Source organism: Triticum urartu, chromosome 6 (assembly GCF_003073215.2).
Source record: "Triticum urartu cultivar G1812 chromosome 6, Tu2.1, whole genome shotgun sequence".
Lineage (NCBI taxonomy): Eukaryota > Viridiplantae > Streptophyta > Magnoliopsida > Poales > Poaceae > Triticum > Triticum urartu.
In genome coordinates, this window is record NC_053027.1 from 42,956,659 (window position 1) to 42,972,646 (window position 15,988).

Sequence of the window (15,988 nt, forward strand, 5' to 3'; positions counted from 1 at the left end):
AGGCCATCGCCAGCGAGGGTGAGAAGGAGGATAAGAGGCAACACAAATATGATGCCTCGCAAAAATAAAGGAGATGGACCTATTGAGTGATGGTTGTTGGGTTAAGAGCGTGTGTTATGTTTTTTCTCCCGTTGCAACGCACGGGCTCTTTTGCTAGTATTACTCATATGCATAGAACAACCATTATTCTCTGATTTAAATGAATAACCGTCTCGCATCAAACAAGATCTAGGTATAATGTTCATGCTTAACGCTGGCACCAAAGAAAAATTACTCAGGTCTAAAACTAATCCCGAAGGTAGATGTAGAGGTAGCGTGCCGACGGCGATCACATCGACATTGGAACCATTTCCACGCGCATCGTCACCTCGTCCTCCAATCTTCGTTTAATCCGTACCCCTGTTTCGAGTAGCAAATATGAGGAACAGAACTAGTATCAAATACCCAGGCGCTACTACGAGCATTAGTAAGGTACACATCAATAACATGTATATCAAATATACCTTTCACTTTGCCATCCTTCTTATCCGCCAAATACTTGGTGCAGTTCTGCTTCCAGTGACTAGTCCCTCTGCAGTAGAAGCACTCTGTCTCAGGCTTAGGTCAAGACTTGGGCTTCTTCACTTGAGCTTCTACTTGCTTGCCGTTCTTCTTGAAGTTCCCCTTCTTCCCTTTTCCCTTTTTCTTGAAACTAGAGGTCTTGTTAACCATCCACACTTGATGCTCCTTCTTGATTTCTATCCCTTTAGCATTGCAAAGAGCTCGGGAATTATCTTATCCATCCCTTGCATATTATAGTTCATCATGAAGCTTTTGTAGCTTAGTGGCAATGATTAAAGAACTCTGTCAATGACACTGCCATCAGGAAGATTAACTCCCAGTTGAGTCAAGTGGTTGTGATACCCAGACATTCTGAGTATATGTTCACTGACAGAACTATTCTCCTCCATCTTGCAGCTGTAGAACTTATTAGAGACTTCATATCTCTCAATTTGGGCATTTGCTTGAAATATTAACTTCAACTCCTGGAACATCTCGTATGCTCTGTGACGTTCAAAACGTCGTTGAAGTCCCGATTCTAAGCCGTAAAGCATGGCACACTAAACTATCGAGTAGTCATCAGCTTTGCTCTGCCAGACGTTCATAACGTCCGAAGTTGCTCCTGTAGCGGGTCTTGCAACTAGTGGTGCTTCCAGGACGTAACACTTCTGTGCAGCAAGGAACGGTAGCATGGGCCATTGATCTACAACTACATAGAAATGCGAAATACTATCAGGTACTAAGTTCATGATAAATTAAAGTTCAATAATCTTATTACTTAAGAACTCCCACTTAGATAGACATCCCTCTAGTCATCTAAATGATCACGTGATCCATATCAACTAAACCATGTCCGATCATCACGTGAGATGGAGTAGTTTTCAATGGTGAACATCACTATGTTGATAATATCTACTATATGATTCATGTTCGACCTTTCGCTCTCAATGTTCCGAGACCATATCTGCATATGCTAGTCTCGTCATGTTTAACCCGAGTATTCTGCGTGTGCAAAAACGGGCTTGCACCTGTTGAATGTGAACGTAGAGCTTATCACACCCGATGATCACATGGTGTATCAGCACGACGAACTGTACCAACGGTGCATGCTCAGGGAGAGCACTTATACCTTGAAATTTAGTGAGAGATTATCTTATATGCTACCGCCGTACTAAGCAAAATAATATGCATAAAGGATAAACATCACATGCAATCATAACAAGTGATATGATATGGCCATCATCATCTTGTGCCTTTGATCTCCATCTCCAAAGCACCGTCATGATCACCATCGTCACCGGCTTGACACCTTGATCTCCATCGTAGCATCGTTGTCGTCTCGCCAACTATTGCTTCTACGACTATTGCTTCTACGACTATCGCTACCGCTTAGTGATAAAGTAAAGCAATTACATGGCGATTGCATTTCATACAATAAAGCGACAACCATAAGGCTCCTACCAGTTGCCGATAACTTTTACAAAACATGATCATCTCATACAATAATTTATATGTCATCACATGTTGACCATATCACATCACCACATGCCCTGCAAAAACAAGTTAGACGTCCTCTACTTTCACTAGTAGAAAACGGGCCTATTGTCCCGGTTCGTAAGGGCCTTTTGTCTCCGTTCCTGAACCGAGACTAAAGGGTCGTTACTAATGCCCTGTCCCTTTAGTTCCGGTTCAGTCCAGAACCGGGACAGATGGGCCTCCACGTGGCCTGTGCGTGGAGCCCAGGCAGGAGGGCCTTTGGTCCCGGTTGGTGGCACCAACCGGGACCAATAGGCATCCACGCGTCAGCATTTCTGTGGCTGCGGTTTTTGTTGTTTTCGAAAGGTGGGGGGGGGGTTTGGGGGTTTTGGGGGGTTAATTTAGGTGTTTCATATATTGTGTTAGCTAGCTATATTAATAGAGAGAAGTGTCCTCTCTTATGTCCGTGCTTGGTCGACGCTACGTACTATACATACGTATAGAGAGGACAAGACAAGCTAGCTAGCTAGTAAGAAAACGAAGGAAACGGAAGATCATCATGAACATATATGCATACAGAGAGAAGTGATATCGACCACCTCTCCTTCTCCGAGAGATTGGTCGAACAACAAGTTCTTGTATATCTATCCGACACTACCGGCTACATATATACAATAATTATCTCTTACAAATATAATCTCCTAACATACGGACGCATGGTCCACATAGTATTCTCCGTCTTCAGCGATCACGTGGTCAAGAAAGAATGCCGCCAATTCCTCTTGAATTGCTCGCATGTGAGCTGGTGCTAGGAGTTCATCCCGCTTCCGAAACATCTAATTTGAAGAACGGGGTCAATACATATATATATATATATGAATGAATGAAACTCAACACAAATGATGGTAATAAAATAAAATTGTGAATATTGTTATTTACGCACTTCATATTGTTCATCAGAGTAGCCCCACTCACAGGTCGTGTGGCGGATGGACTCACAAACGTAGTATCCACATAAATCATTCCCTTGTTCCTGCCATAACCACTTTACAAGAAATAGAGGTTAATCAAACTAATAAGCAAGAATGCCAAATGGTATTGATGAAACTATCGCTTGAATCACTAGGAGATGCGCGGAACATGCTACTATAGTACTTACTTTCGGGTGTCTAAATTCCAGCTTCTTCGGCAGTCCCGGAGCTTTTTTGGTGAATTTTCTCCAAACCCTGCTAGACAAACAAAACACTTACTTGATATCAGAAATGAACAAAGTTGCTGATATGGTGGATAATGATCAATTTAACTTACCTCCCGAGCATTTGAGTCATGTCCGCATACTCCTGGGGATCTTTTCGTTTAGAGTCCAAGACAGTTACTACTCCCTGCTCCAGCTTATTCTCTAGGAGAATATAGTGGAACCTGCGCACGCATGCATAACTCATCAATTACATCACTATAACCTTGACTAATATATAAGGGAAACCGAATATGCACAAGACAGTAACACTCACTTGAAGTTGTAAGGAAAGAGTATTATATCTTTGTTTTCATTTATTACCAACGATCATAGCAATTTGGCCTCGGTATCTGCGGAATGAAATTTAACCTCAGTTGCATCTATGAGATTTGTGTTAATGAACCCAATATCACTGATTTGTCTTTTCTTCAATTCGACGATCTTCAATCTGCATAATATAGTGAGGATAATTATAAATACATGCAATGAAAGAGCTGAGCTATATAGAGAGACTTAATGACAGAAGTAGTACTACTTACAGACAGTAGAAGGTGACCGCTGCTTTATCGAGGGCCAATTGATTGAAAAACTGAAAGAACTCCTTAAATGGAATAGGCAACCGTTCAATTCCAACGAGGTCATGCTCCTTTTTAACTCTCACATACAAAGTATTCCTCCCCCCAGACTCTCTGCAGATTTTCAAGTACCAATCATGCAATCTTCGAATCGTCGTTGATAGAGATCTTTCATCTTTGATGAGAGGCTTCCCATACTCGTATCTTTGTATCTGCACCTCCAAGAAATCATAATGTACATCGTCAGGAAGGTAATCTCCAAGATTTTTATAACCGGGCACCATCCTCGGATCATTAGGGACGATGTCGCTAGGCACCTTGAGCGGGGGGCACGATTGCTTTGCTTGTTCGCCGAGCTGGGCAATTTGTTTCCCAGCTCATCGTTCTTTCATCCTTTGATCACTGACATTACTTCCCGACCGCTCCGCTTCGGCAAATGCCTTTCCAATAATGCGCTCATAGTTGCCTTTCGGCGGAGACTTGGGTGGTTTTGTCAGGGTAGCCAGAGTGCGCTTCGCTTTCTCCGGATCTACCTTCTCCTCCGGAGGTGGATGTTTCCTTGCTTTCACCCCTTCAAAGAAGTTCCTCACTTTGTCTCGCGCGATGTCGGCATTCACCTTCGGGGTCCTATTGTATGGTAACTTCTCTGGAGTCTTTAGAGAAGGGCCGAATCTGTATGTCCTCCCGCCTCTGGCTGTACTGCTAGATGCCGGCAGAGCAGACGGAGTGGCTGTCTTCTTTACTTGCATACAAGGCGGAGGAGAAGGACTACGACGCGCCGGAGCAGCTGGAGCGTCGGCAGGTCTCTTCCGCCCTTGCTGCCGAGGCGGAGAAGGAGGAGGCTGGCTGCTTGGGCGGGCCGGCGCAGGCGGGGAAGGAGGCGGAGTGCCGCCACGCGCCGGAGAAGGAGCCGGCCGAGTTCCCTGATCATCACTCGCTGGAGGAGGAGGCGGTGGAGGAGGCGGAGTTCCCTGACTCGCCGGAGGAGGAGGAGGAGGCGGAGGTGTCCAGTTCAGAAGGTTGATGAGCTCCTTCCGCCATAGGCATGGAGTCTTCGGAGCAGAGCCCAGCCGAGTCTCCCCTTCACCGGTAGGGTGGTCAAGCTGGAGGTCCTCAAATCCCTTCATTCTTTCATCCACCATCACCCTAGCATATCCTTCTGGAATCGGCCGGCAGTGAAAAGTTGCGCTGGGTTCAGTAGGAAAAACAGAGCCAACAGCCGCCTTGACCTTCATATTACTCCATTGCGTCATAAGGTGGCAATTTTGAGACTTCGTGATAGCATCCACGGGATAGCTGGGAGGAGCCGTCAAGACATGCTCTGGCTGAAGCAGCTCGGTGGAAGCCACGCTGCTTCTCTGCTGAGATGGCGGGGTAGCTTCGGGGGAAGCTTCGGCAGTTCGTTTGCTGCGATTTTCTTCTCATTCCTCTATCGCTTGTACCCTAGCATGCAGCGCCTGCAGCTGGGTCTGCTCCACTTTCTTCCTCCTCTCGTGGCATTTGTAACTGTCTGGGCCGGAAACCCAGCCTTCCACGGAATGGAGCCTGGCGTGCCTCGTGTCTGTCCAGGGTGCTCAGGATTCCCGAGGACCATTGTGAGCTCGTCATTCTCTTTGTCTGGAATGAACGTCCCTTGCTGCGCTGCTTCGATATAGTGCTTAAGCCTCTTGACTAGTATTTCCATTTGCCCGTTCGTCCAAATGCACTTCCCTGATACAGGGTCCAAGGTTCCGCCAGCCCCGAAGAACCAAGTCTGGCAATGGTCTGGCCAGTTAATTGTCTCTGGTTCGATCCCTTTATCAACCAGATCATTCTCAGTCTTGGCCCACTTAGGCCGGGCTACAAGGTAGCCACCTGACCCCGTGCGATGGTGATGCTTCTTCTTCGCATCATTTTGTTTGTTTGTCGCCGACATCTTCTTACTCTTTTCCGATGTCTTGTGGACCACAAATGCGGGCCAGTGGTCTCTGATCTTCTCATAGCTGCCCTTGAATTCTGGTGTCTCTTTTTTATCGACAAACTTATTAAGCTCGTTCTTCCACCTCCTGAATAGGTCTGCCATCCTCTTAAGAGCAAAAGACTTGATTAATTGCTCTTTAACTGGCATCTCCGGATCATCCTCTAGAGCTAGGGTGAAATTTGACTTCAGCTCAGTCCAAAGATCATTTTTCTGCATATCATTGACATAAGACACCTCAGGGTCTTCTGTAGCCGGCTTTATCCATTGCTGGATGCTGATCGGGATCTTGTCCCTAACCAGAACCCCGCACTGAGCAACAAATGTGTTCTTTGTCCGGATGGGTTCAATCAGTTGGCCGTCAGGCGCGATTGCTATGATCTCAAACCTTTCATCTGAGCTCAACTTTTTCTTCGGGCCTCGTCTCTTTACCGAAGTTGTGCTCGATCCGGAGGGCTAGAAAAAAGAACAAAGACTTAACTAATATGTGTACATACCAAAACAATGAATGCATCAATTAGCTAGTCAGCACAGTCTTAACTAATATATACCTGGCCGGACTCGGTTCGGTCACCGGAGCCGTCATCGCGGTCTCCTTGCACCGGCATTGGGTCACCGGAGCCATCATAATCATAGCCAGCTGCTTCCATACCATCGGTGTCGTTGAGAAACAACGAGCAAACGGCATCACTTCCTCATGCGATTATGTCCCCAACAACTCTTCTTGTACTTCGTCTTGGGCGGTGTCCATAGTTTCTACAAATATTTACAACATGGCAATTACTATTCAAACATGACAGATGGATATATTAGTGGAAAATGTAGAACTAATATTAATTAGTGGCCTCAACACTGCTTCTCTAGGGTTTGGGGTGGCCTCGACAACGCTTCAAGGGTTTGAGGTATATCGACAACGACGACATACGTACATGGGAAAATAATATTATCGGGGAGGGGGTATATCGACCCCCCCCCACGTGTTGAAGTTATCGGGAGTTTATATCGACACGACATACGTACATGGGAAAATAATATTATCGGGGAGGGGGTATATCGACCCCCCCCCCTCTAGTTGAAGTTATCGGGAGGGGGTATATCGACCCCCCTTAGAACTTCAACACGAGCGGGGTCGATATACCCCCTCCCGATAACTTCAACACGAGGGGGGGTCGATATACCCCCTCCCCGATAATCTATCCCTCGACCCTCGACCCCACGGCGACCCTTGACCCCCTCTTGACCCTCGACCCCCTCTCAACCCCTTGACGAACCTAGAACTTTTTTTCTCCCCGATAACATTTTTTCTCCGAGAAAGTTAGTGTTCCCGAGTGAACCGGAGGGGGACATTGGTCATATCGGATTCGTCATATTTTCTATGAATGTTCTATATACATACATCCATCGATATCATTCCATACATACATAGACATCTACATTATATATGAACAAAAAAATATCAAAATTTACATATACATACATACACATGACCCCCCTCATTCATCATATCAAATTCATCATATCAATATTTTGCAAGGGGAAGGAAGGAATGGGGGAGGATGGGGCGGTAGCTACCTCTCCCGGCAGGATCGGGGAGGAGAAGCGGGCGGCTGGCGTTGGGGGCGACGACGACGAGGATGGGCTCGGGGTCGGCGAGGGCGACGGCGAGGCGCGCTCGGCGATGACGGCGAGGCAGGGCACGCTCGAGGGCAGCGGACGGCAACGGCGTGGGCAGCGGACGGCGTCGGCGTGGGCTCGGGGCGGGGTAGGGGCACCGGCGTGGGCGGCGACAGCGAGGCAGCCTGGCGGCGATGAGCTCGGCGGCGTCGGGGGGAAATGGGCGATGTAAACTGAAACCGCTAAGTGGTGGGTATATATACATGAAGCATTGGTCTTGGTTCGTGGCATGAACCGGTACCAATGCCACCTTTGGTCCCGGTTCGTCCTACAAACCGGGACCAAAGGTCTCATTTCGGCAGCCCAAAGGGCGGGAAGCACAGGCCATTGGTCCGGTTCGTCGCACGAATCGGGACCATAGGTAGGCATTTGTACCGGTTTGTGCCACGAACCGGTACGAATGCCCCCCTATGGTCCCGGTTCATGCGTCTAACCGGGACCAATGGCCTGCGCCGTGGTGCGGTGCGGTGGGATTTTTAGTCCCACCTCGCTAGCTGAAGAGCTCCCGCACCTGTTTATAAGCCCTGCTCTGTGTTCCCTTTGAAACTCCTTTGAACTGCAGGCTTACAGGCCTAATGGGACACTGCAATGCCTGTGGGCCTACTGGGCCTGCTGCGGGCCTAAATCCTGGCTCATGGTTGGGTTTCTAGTCCTATTCAGGACGTGCTGGCCCAGTAGGTGGCATTTTTTTATTTTTTGCTATTTATTTTTTCATTTCTACTTAGAACTAAATACTTATAGTTTTTTAGTGATTTCTTTTTTCTTTTAGGTCACAAAAATTATAAACTTTCTGTTAGTGCGATTAGTTTTAAAATTTGAATAGTTCAAATTTGAAAATTTTAAAATTTGTGTGAATCACTAGTTTATGAATAACTTTACTATAAAAATTGATTTTTGAGTCACTCTTTTTCCTGCTATTTAATATTACCGTGTTTTATCATTATACTCAATTTGGTAATTTTAGTTAGTCATAACAAATATTATAGGCATTTTTTTATTTTTTGTTATTTATTTTTTCATTTCTACTTAGAACTAAATACTTATAGTTTTTTAGTGATATCTTTTTTCTTTTAGGTCACAAAAATTATAAACTTTCTATTAGTGCCATTAGTTTTAAAATTTGAATAGTTTAAATTTGAATTTTTTAAAATTTGTGTGAATCACTAGTTTATGAATAATTTTATTATAAAAATTGATTATTGAGTCATTCTTTTTCCTGCAATTTAATATTACTGTGTTTTATCATTATACTCAATTTGGTAATTTTAGTTAGTCGTAACAAATATTATAGGCATTTTTTTCTTTTTTGCTATTTGTTTTTTCATTTCTACTTAGAACTAAATACTTATAGTTTTTTAGTGATATCTTTTTTCTTTTAGGTCACAAAAATTATAAACTTTCTATTAGTGCCATTAGTTTTAAAATTTTAATAGTTTAAATTTGAATTTTTTAAAATTTGTGTGAATCACAAGTTTGTGATTAACTTTACTAAAAAAATGAACATAGATGCACCTATAGAGAAAATTCAACCTAAATTGATAATCATTTTTTATGAATTTCAGAGAAATTCATTATGAATTTAGGTCAAATTCCCTGTATAGGGGCATCTATTTTCACTTTGAGAGGAGCTCAACAAGGCAGATAGGGACGGGCTTATAAACCGGTGCGGGCGCCCTTTGGTTGGCGAGGTGGGACTAAACTCTGAGCGCAACGAGGACCAACCCTTTAGTCCCGGTTTGTGCCACAAACCGGGACTAATGGTCATGGGCCAGGGGCGAGCCCTATTTCTTTTTCTAGTTTTTTTGTTTTGTTTTCTGCATTATTTATTTTCTTTTGTTTTTGATTCATTTTTTAATTCTTTTTTCTTTTAGTTTTAGAAAAATTATAAACTTTCTGCTAGTGCCATTAGTTTTCAAATTTGAAAACACTTTTTTGTTTTTTTGTTTTCTTTGTTGCTTTATTTATTTTATTTTGTTTCTACTTACAAAAAAATACTTATTGTTGCTATTTTTATTTTTTTTCTAGTTTTTTTGTATTATTTATTTTCTTTTGTTTTTTGCTTTAATTTTTAATTCTTTTTTCTTTTAGGTCAGCAAAATTATAAACTTTCTTTTAGTGCCATTAGTTTTAGAAAAATTATAAACTTTCTGTTAGTGCCATTAGTTTTCAAATTTGAATAGTTAAAATTTGAATTATTTGAAATTTGTGTGAATCACAAGTTTGTGATTAACTTTACTAAAAAAATGAACATAGATGCACCTATAGAGAAAATTCAACCTAAATTCATAGTTTTCAAATGAACTCTGAAAAAGTTGCATAGCATACTCGTGTGTTACAAAGTTGGCATGGTATCATCATAATAGTTGCGGGAGAAAGTCTTCACTTTTTCTTTGCTTGTGTCATTTGCTTATTGCGCCATAACCATGGATAATCTTTATCGTTTATCAGGATGCTTGGGTCAGCCTTGATAGTGAAGGGAGGAATTTCATTAAATTTTCATAATCTTCAGACATGTCTGTCTTGCCCTCCACTCCCAGGATGTGCCTTTTTCCTGAATGAACTATGTGGCGCTTTGGCTCATCGTATGATGTATTCGCTTCGTTATCTTTTGTTTTTCTCGGTTTGGTAGACATGTCCTTCACATAGATAACCTGTGCCACATCATTGGCTAGGACGAACGGTTCATCAGTGTACCCAAGATTTTTCAGATCCACTGTTGTCATTCCGTACTATGGGTCTACCTGTACCCCGCCTCCTCACAGATTGACCCATTTGCACTTAAACAAAGGGACCTTAAAATCATGTCCGTAGTCAAGTTCCCATATGTCCACTATGTAACCATAATATGTGTCCTTTCCGCTCTCGGTTGCTGCATCAAAGCGGACACCGCTATTTTGGTTGGTGCTCTTTTGATCTTGGGCGATCGTGTAAAATGTATTCCCATTTATCTCGTATCCTTTGTAAGTCAATACAGTCAAAGATGGTCCCCTGGACAACAAGTACATCTCATCACAAACAGTGTTGTCACCTATGAGACGTGTTTCCAACCAACTGCTGAAAGTCCTGATGTGTTCACATGTAATCCAGTCTCGCACTGCTCTGGGTGTTTGGAGCGCAGGCTGTTCTTGTGTTCATCGACATACGGGGTCACCAAGGTAGAGTTCTGTAAAACTGTGTAGTGTGCTTGAGACCAAGAATATCCGTCCCTGCATATTATTGAGTCACTTCCAAGAGTGCCTTTGCCAGTCAGTCTCCCCTCATACCGCGATTTAGGGAGACCTATCTTCTAAAGGCCAGGAATGAAGTTAACACAAAACCCGATAACATCCTCTATTTGATGGCTGATACGTCTCCAATGTATCTATAATTTTTGATTGCTCCATGCTATATTATCTACTGTTTTGGACTATATTGGGCTTTATTTTTCCACTTGTATATTATTTTTGGGACTAACCTATTAACCGGAGGCCTAGCCCAGAATTGCTGTTTTTTTGCCTATTTCAGTGTTTCGAAGAAACAGAATATCAAACGGAGTCCAAACAGAAAATTCCTTTTTGGAACGTGATTTTCTTCTCGGATAAGACCCAGGAGACTTGTACCCTACTCCAAGAAGTACCGGAGGTGGTCACGAGGGTAGGCGCGCCCCCCTGCCCCGTGGGCCCCTCGGTGCTCCACCGACATACTCCTTCCTCCTATATATACCCACGTACCCCCAAACGATCAGAACAGGAGCAAAAAACCTAATTCCATCACCGCAACTTTCTGTATCCGCGAGATCCCATCTTGGGGCCTGTTCCGAAGCTCCGCCAGAGAGGGCCGTCATCACGGAGGGCTTCTACATCATCATAGCCTCTCCGATGAAGTGTGAGTAGTTTACCTCAGACCTTCGGGTCCATAGTTAGTAGCTAGATGGCTTCTTCTCTCTCTTTGAATCTCAATACAAAGTTCTCCCCCTCTCTTGTGGAGATCAATTCGATGTAATCTTCTTTTTGCGATGTGTTTGTTGAGACCGATGAATTGTGGGTTTATGAGCAAGTCTATCTATGAATAATATTTGAATCTTCTCCGAATTATTTTATGTATGATTGGTTATCTTTGCAAGTCTCTTCGAATTATCCGTTTGGTTTGGCCAACTAGATTGGTAGTTCTTGCCATGGGAGAAGTGCTTAGCTTTGGGTTTGATCTTGTGGTGTCCTTTCCCAGTGACAGAAGGGGCAGCAAGGCACGTATTGCATCGTTGCCATCGAGGATAACAAGATGGGGTTTATTTCATATTGCATGAATTTATCTCTCTACATCATGTCATCTTGCTTAAAGCGTTACTCTGTTTTTAACTTAATACTCTAGATGCATGCTGGATAGCGGTCGATGAGTGGAGTAATAGTAGTAGATGCAGAATCGTTTCGATCTACTTGTCACGGACGTGATGCCTATATACATGATCATGCCTATATATTCTCATAACTATGCTCAATTCTGTCAATTGCTCAATAGTAATTTGTTCACCCACCATAGAAAACCTATGCTCTCGAAAATACCAAAAATATTATCAAAAATACCAAAAATACCAAAAACCTATATATTCTCATAACTATGCATCTTTATATCAAAAATACCAAAAATATTATCTATCGGATCTCACTTCCGTAAGTGACTGTGAAGGGATTGACAAGCCCTAATCGCGTTGGTTGCGTTGAGCTCTTTGTGTTGTGTAGGTACGAGGGACTTGCTCGCGGCCTCCTACTGGATTGATACCTTGGTTCTCAAAAACTGAGGGAAATACTTATGCTACTCTGCTGCATCATCCATTCCTCTTCGGGGAAAACCAACGCAAGCTCAAGACGTAGCAATGGCCCATGGAGATGCTTCCTTCTGGCCTAGCGCGGTTACGGACATATTTCTTTAGGACTCCCATGAACCTCTCAAAGGGTAACATATTGTGTAGAAATACGGGCCCGAGAATGACAATCTCGTCGACTAGATTAACTAGGATGTGTGTCATGATATTTAAGAAGGATGGTGGGAACACCAGCTCGAAACTGACAAGACATTGCGCCACATCAATCCTTAGCCTTGGTATGATTTCTGGATTGATCACCTTCTAAGAGATTGCATTGAGGAATGCACATAGCTTCACAATGGCTAATCGGACGTTTTCCGGTAGAAGCCCCCTCAATGCAAACGGAAGCAGTTGCGTCATAATCACGTGGCAGTCATGAGACTTTAGGTTCTGGAACTTTTTCTCTGGCACATTTATTATTCCCTTTATATTCGACGAGAAGCCAGTCGGGACCTTCATACTGAGCAGGCATTCAAAGAAGATTTCTTTCTCTTCATTCGCAAGAGCGTAGCTGGCAGGACCTTCATACTGCTTCAGAGGCATGCCGTCTTTTTCGTGCAAACGTTGCAGGTCCTCCTGTGCCTCAGGTGTATCTTTTGTCTTTCCATACAAGCCCAAGAAGCCTAGCAGGTTCACGCAAAGGTTCTTCGTCACGTGCATCACGTCGATTGAAGAGCGGACCTCTAGGTCTTTCCAGTAGGGTAGGTCCCAAAATATAGATTTCTTCTTCCACATGGGTGCGTGTCCCTCAGCATCATTCGAAACAGCTAGTGCGCCGGGACCCTTTCCAAAGATTACGTGTAAATCATTGACCATAGCAAGCATGTGATCACCGGTACACATGGTAGGCTTCTTCCGGTGATCTGCCTTTCTTTCGACATTGATGGTTGGTTGGAGGAAATCGATGATGGCCCAGGTACACATTCTTGCTGCATTTGTCCAGCTATATACTTTGAGTATCATCTAAACAGTGCGTGCATGTGTGGTATCCTTTTTTTGTCTGTCCTGAAAGGTTACTGAGAGCGGGCCAATCGTTGATGGTCACGAACAACAACGCCTTTAGGTTAAATTCCTCCTGTCTGTGCTCGTCCCGCATACGTACACCGTTTCCATTCCACAGCTGTAAAAGTTCTTCAACTAATGGCCTTAGGTACACATCAATGTCGTTGCCGGGTTGCTTAGGGCCTTGGATGAGAACTGGCATCATAATGAACTTCCGCTTCATGCACATCCAAGGAGGAAGGTTATACATACATAGAGTCACAAGCTAGGTGCTGTGATTGCTGCTCTGCTCCCCGAAAGGATTAATACCATCTGTGCTTAAAGCAAACCATACGTTCCTTGGGTCCTTTGCAAACTCATCCCAGTACTTCCTCTCGATTTTTCTCCACTGCGACCTGTCAGCGCGTGCTCTCAACTTCCCGTCTTTCTTACGGTCCTCACTGTGCCATCGCACCAACTTGGCATGCTCTCCGTTTCTGAACAGACGTTTCAACCATGGTATTATAGGAGCATTCCACATCACCTTCGCAGGAACCCTCTTCCTGGGGGGCTCACCATCAACATCACCAGGGTCATCTCATCTGATCTTATACCGCAATGCACCGCATACCGGTCATGCATTCAGATCCTTGTATGCACCGCGGTAGAGGATGCAGTCATTAGGGCATGCATGTATCTTATCCACCTCCAATCCTAGAGGGCATACGACCTTCTTTGATATGTATGTACTGTCGGGCAATTCATTATCCTTTGGAAGCTTCTTCTTCAATATTTTCAGTAGCTTCTCAAATCCTTTGTCAGGCACTGCATTCTCTGCCTTCCACTACAGCAATTCCAGTACGGTACCGAGCTTTGTGTCGCCATCTTCGCAATTGGGTACAACCCTTTTTTTGATCCTCTAACATGCGATCAAACTTCAGCTTCTCCTTTCGACTTTCGCATTGCGTCCTTGCATCGACAATGACCCGGCGGAGATCATCATCATCGGGCACATCGTCTGGTTCCTCTTGATCTTCAGCAGCTTCACCCGTTGCAGCATCATTGGGCACATTGTCTGGTTCCTCTTGATCTTCCCCAGCTCCCCCCATTGCAGGGCACATAGTTGTGATCGTACTCTTCTTCTTCGCCGTCTTCCATCATAACCCCTATTTCTCCGTGCCCCATCCAAACATTATAGTGTGGCATGAAACCCTTGTAAAGCAGGTGGGACTGAAGGATTTTCGTGTTAGAGTAAGACATCGTTTTCCCACATTCAGTGCATGGACAACACATAAAACCATTCTGGTTGTTTGCCTCAGCCGCAACGAGAAACTCATGCACGCCCTTAATGTACTCGGAGGTGTGTCTGTCACCGTACATCCATTGTCGGTTCATCTGCGTGCATTATATGTAATTAAGTGTCCAAATTAATAGAAGTTCATCATCACATTAAAACCAAAGTACATACATAGTTCTCATCTAACAACATATAGCTCTCCAGAGCATCTAATTAATTAAACCATACATTGAAACTATGTAAAACATTTCAATGCGAAAACAAATGCGATCATAATCGCAACCAAGGTAACAATTGATCCAACAGCATAATGATACCAAGCCTCGGTATGAATGGCATATTTTCTAATTTTTCTCATCTTCAAGCGCATTGCATCCATCTTGATCTTGTGATCATCGACGACATCCGCAACAAGCAACTCCAATATCATCTTCTCATCCTCAATTTTTTTATTTTTTCCTTCAAGAAATTGTTTTCTTCTTCAACTAAATTTAACCTCTCGACAATAGGATCGGTTGGAATTTCCGGTTCACATACATCCTAGATAAATAAAATCTATGTCACGTTGGTCGGCATAATTTTCATAAACAATAAATGAACCAATAGTTATAAAGATAATATATATACCACATCCGAATCATAGAAAGGACGAGGGCCGACGGGGGCGGATACCAAAACCATCGCACTATATAAGATGAAATAATAAAAGTAAGAAAATAACACAAGTATCTATGTATACATACAAGTAAGAATATTTTTTCCTTTCAGAAAGAAGATAAGAACAAGAGGCTCACCACGGTGGTGCCGGTGATGAGCTCAGCGCGGGTGATCGACGGCGGTGAAGACGGGGACGGGGCTTGATGGACCGCTAAACCTAGACAAATATTGAGGAAAATGGAGCTTGGTGGTCGAGCTTGGAGAGGAGAAACCTTAAGTAGTGTGGCTCGGGCATTCCATCGAACACCTTGTGTGCATAGGAGGTGAGCTAGAGCACAACCAAGCCCTCTCCCCCTCGGCCAGAAAAAACAGAGCAGTGTGCTCTGCTCTTACGTGAGGGGTATATATAGGCACCTCACTGGTCCCGGTTGGTGGCATGAACCGGGACTAAAGGGGAGCCTTTGGTCCCGGTTCAAGCCACCAACCGGGACCAATGGTGGTGGGCCAAGAGTGAGGCCCATTGGTCCCGGTTCGTCCCACCAACCGGGAACAAAAGGTCCAGACGAACCAGGACCAATGGCCCACGTGGCCCGGCCGGCCCCCTGGGATCATGAACCGGGTCCATTGCCCCCGTTGGTCCCGGTTTTGGACTGAACCGGGACTAATGGGCTGACCCGGCCTGGACCTTTGCCCCCTTTTCTACTAGTGTTTGTTGTTGCAAGTTTTACGTGGCTGCTACGGGCTTCTAGTAAGA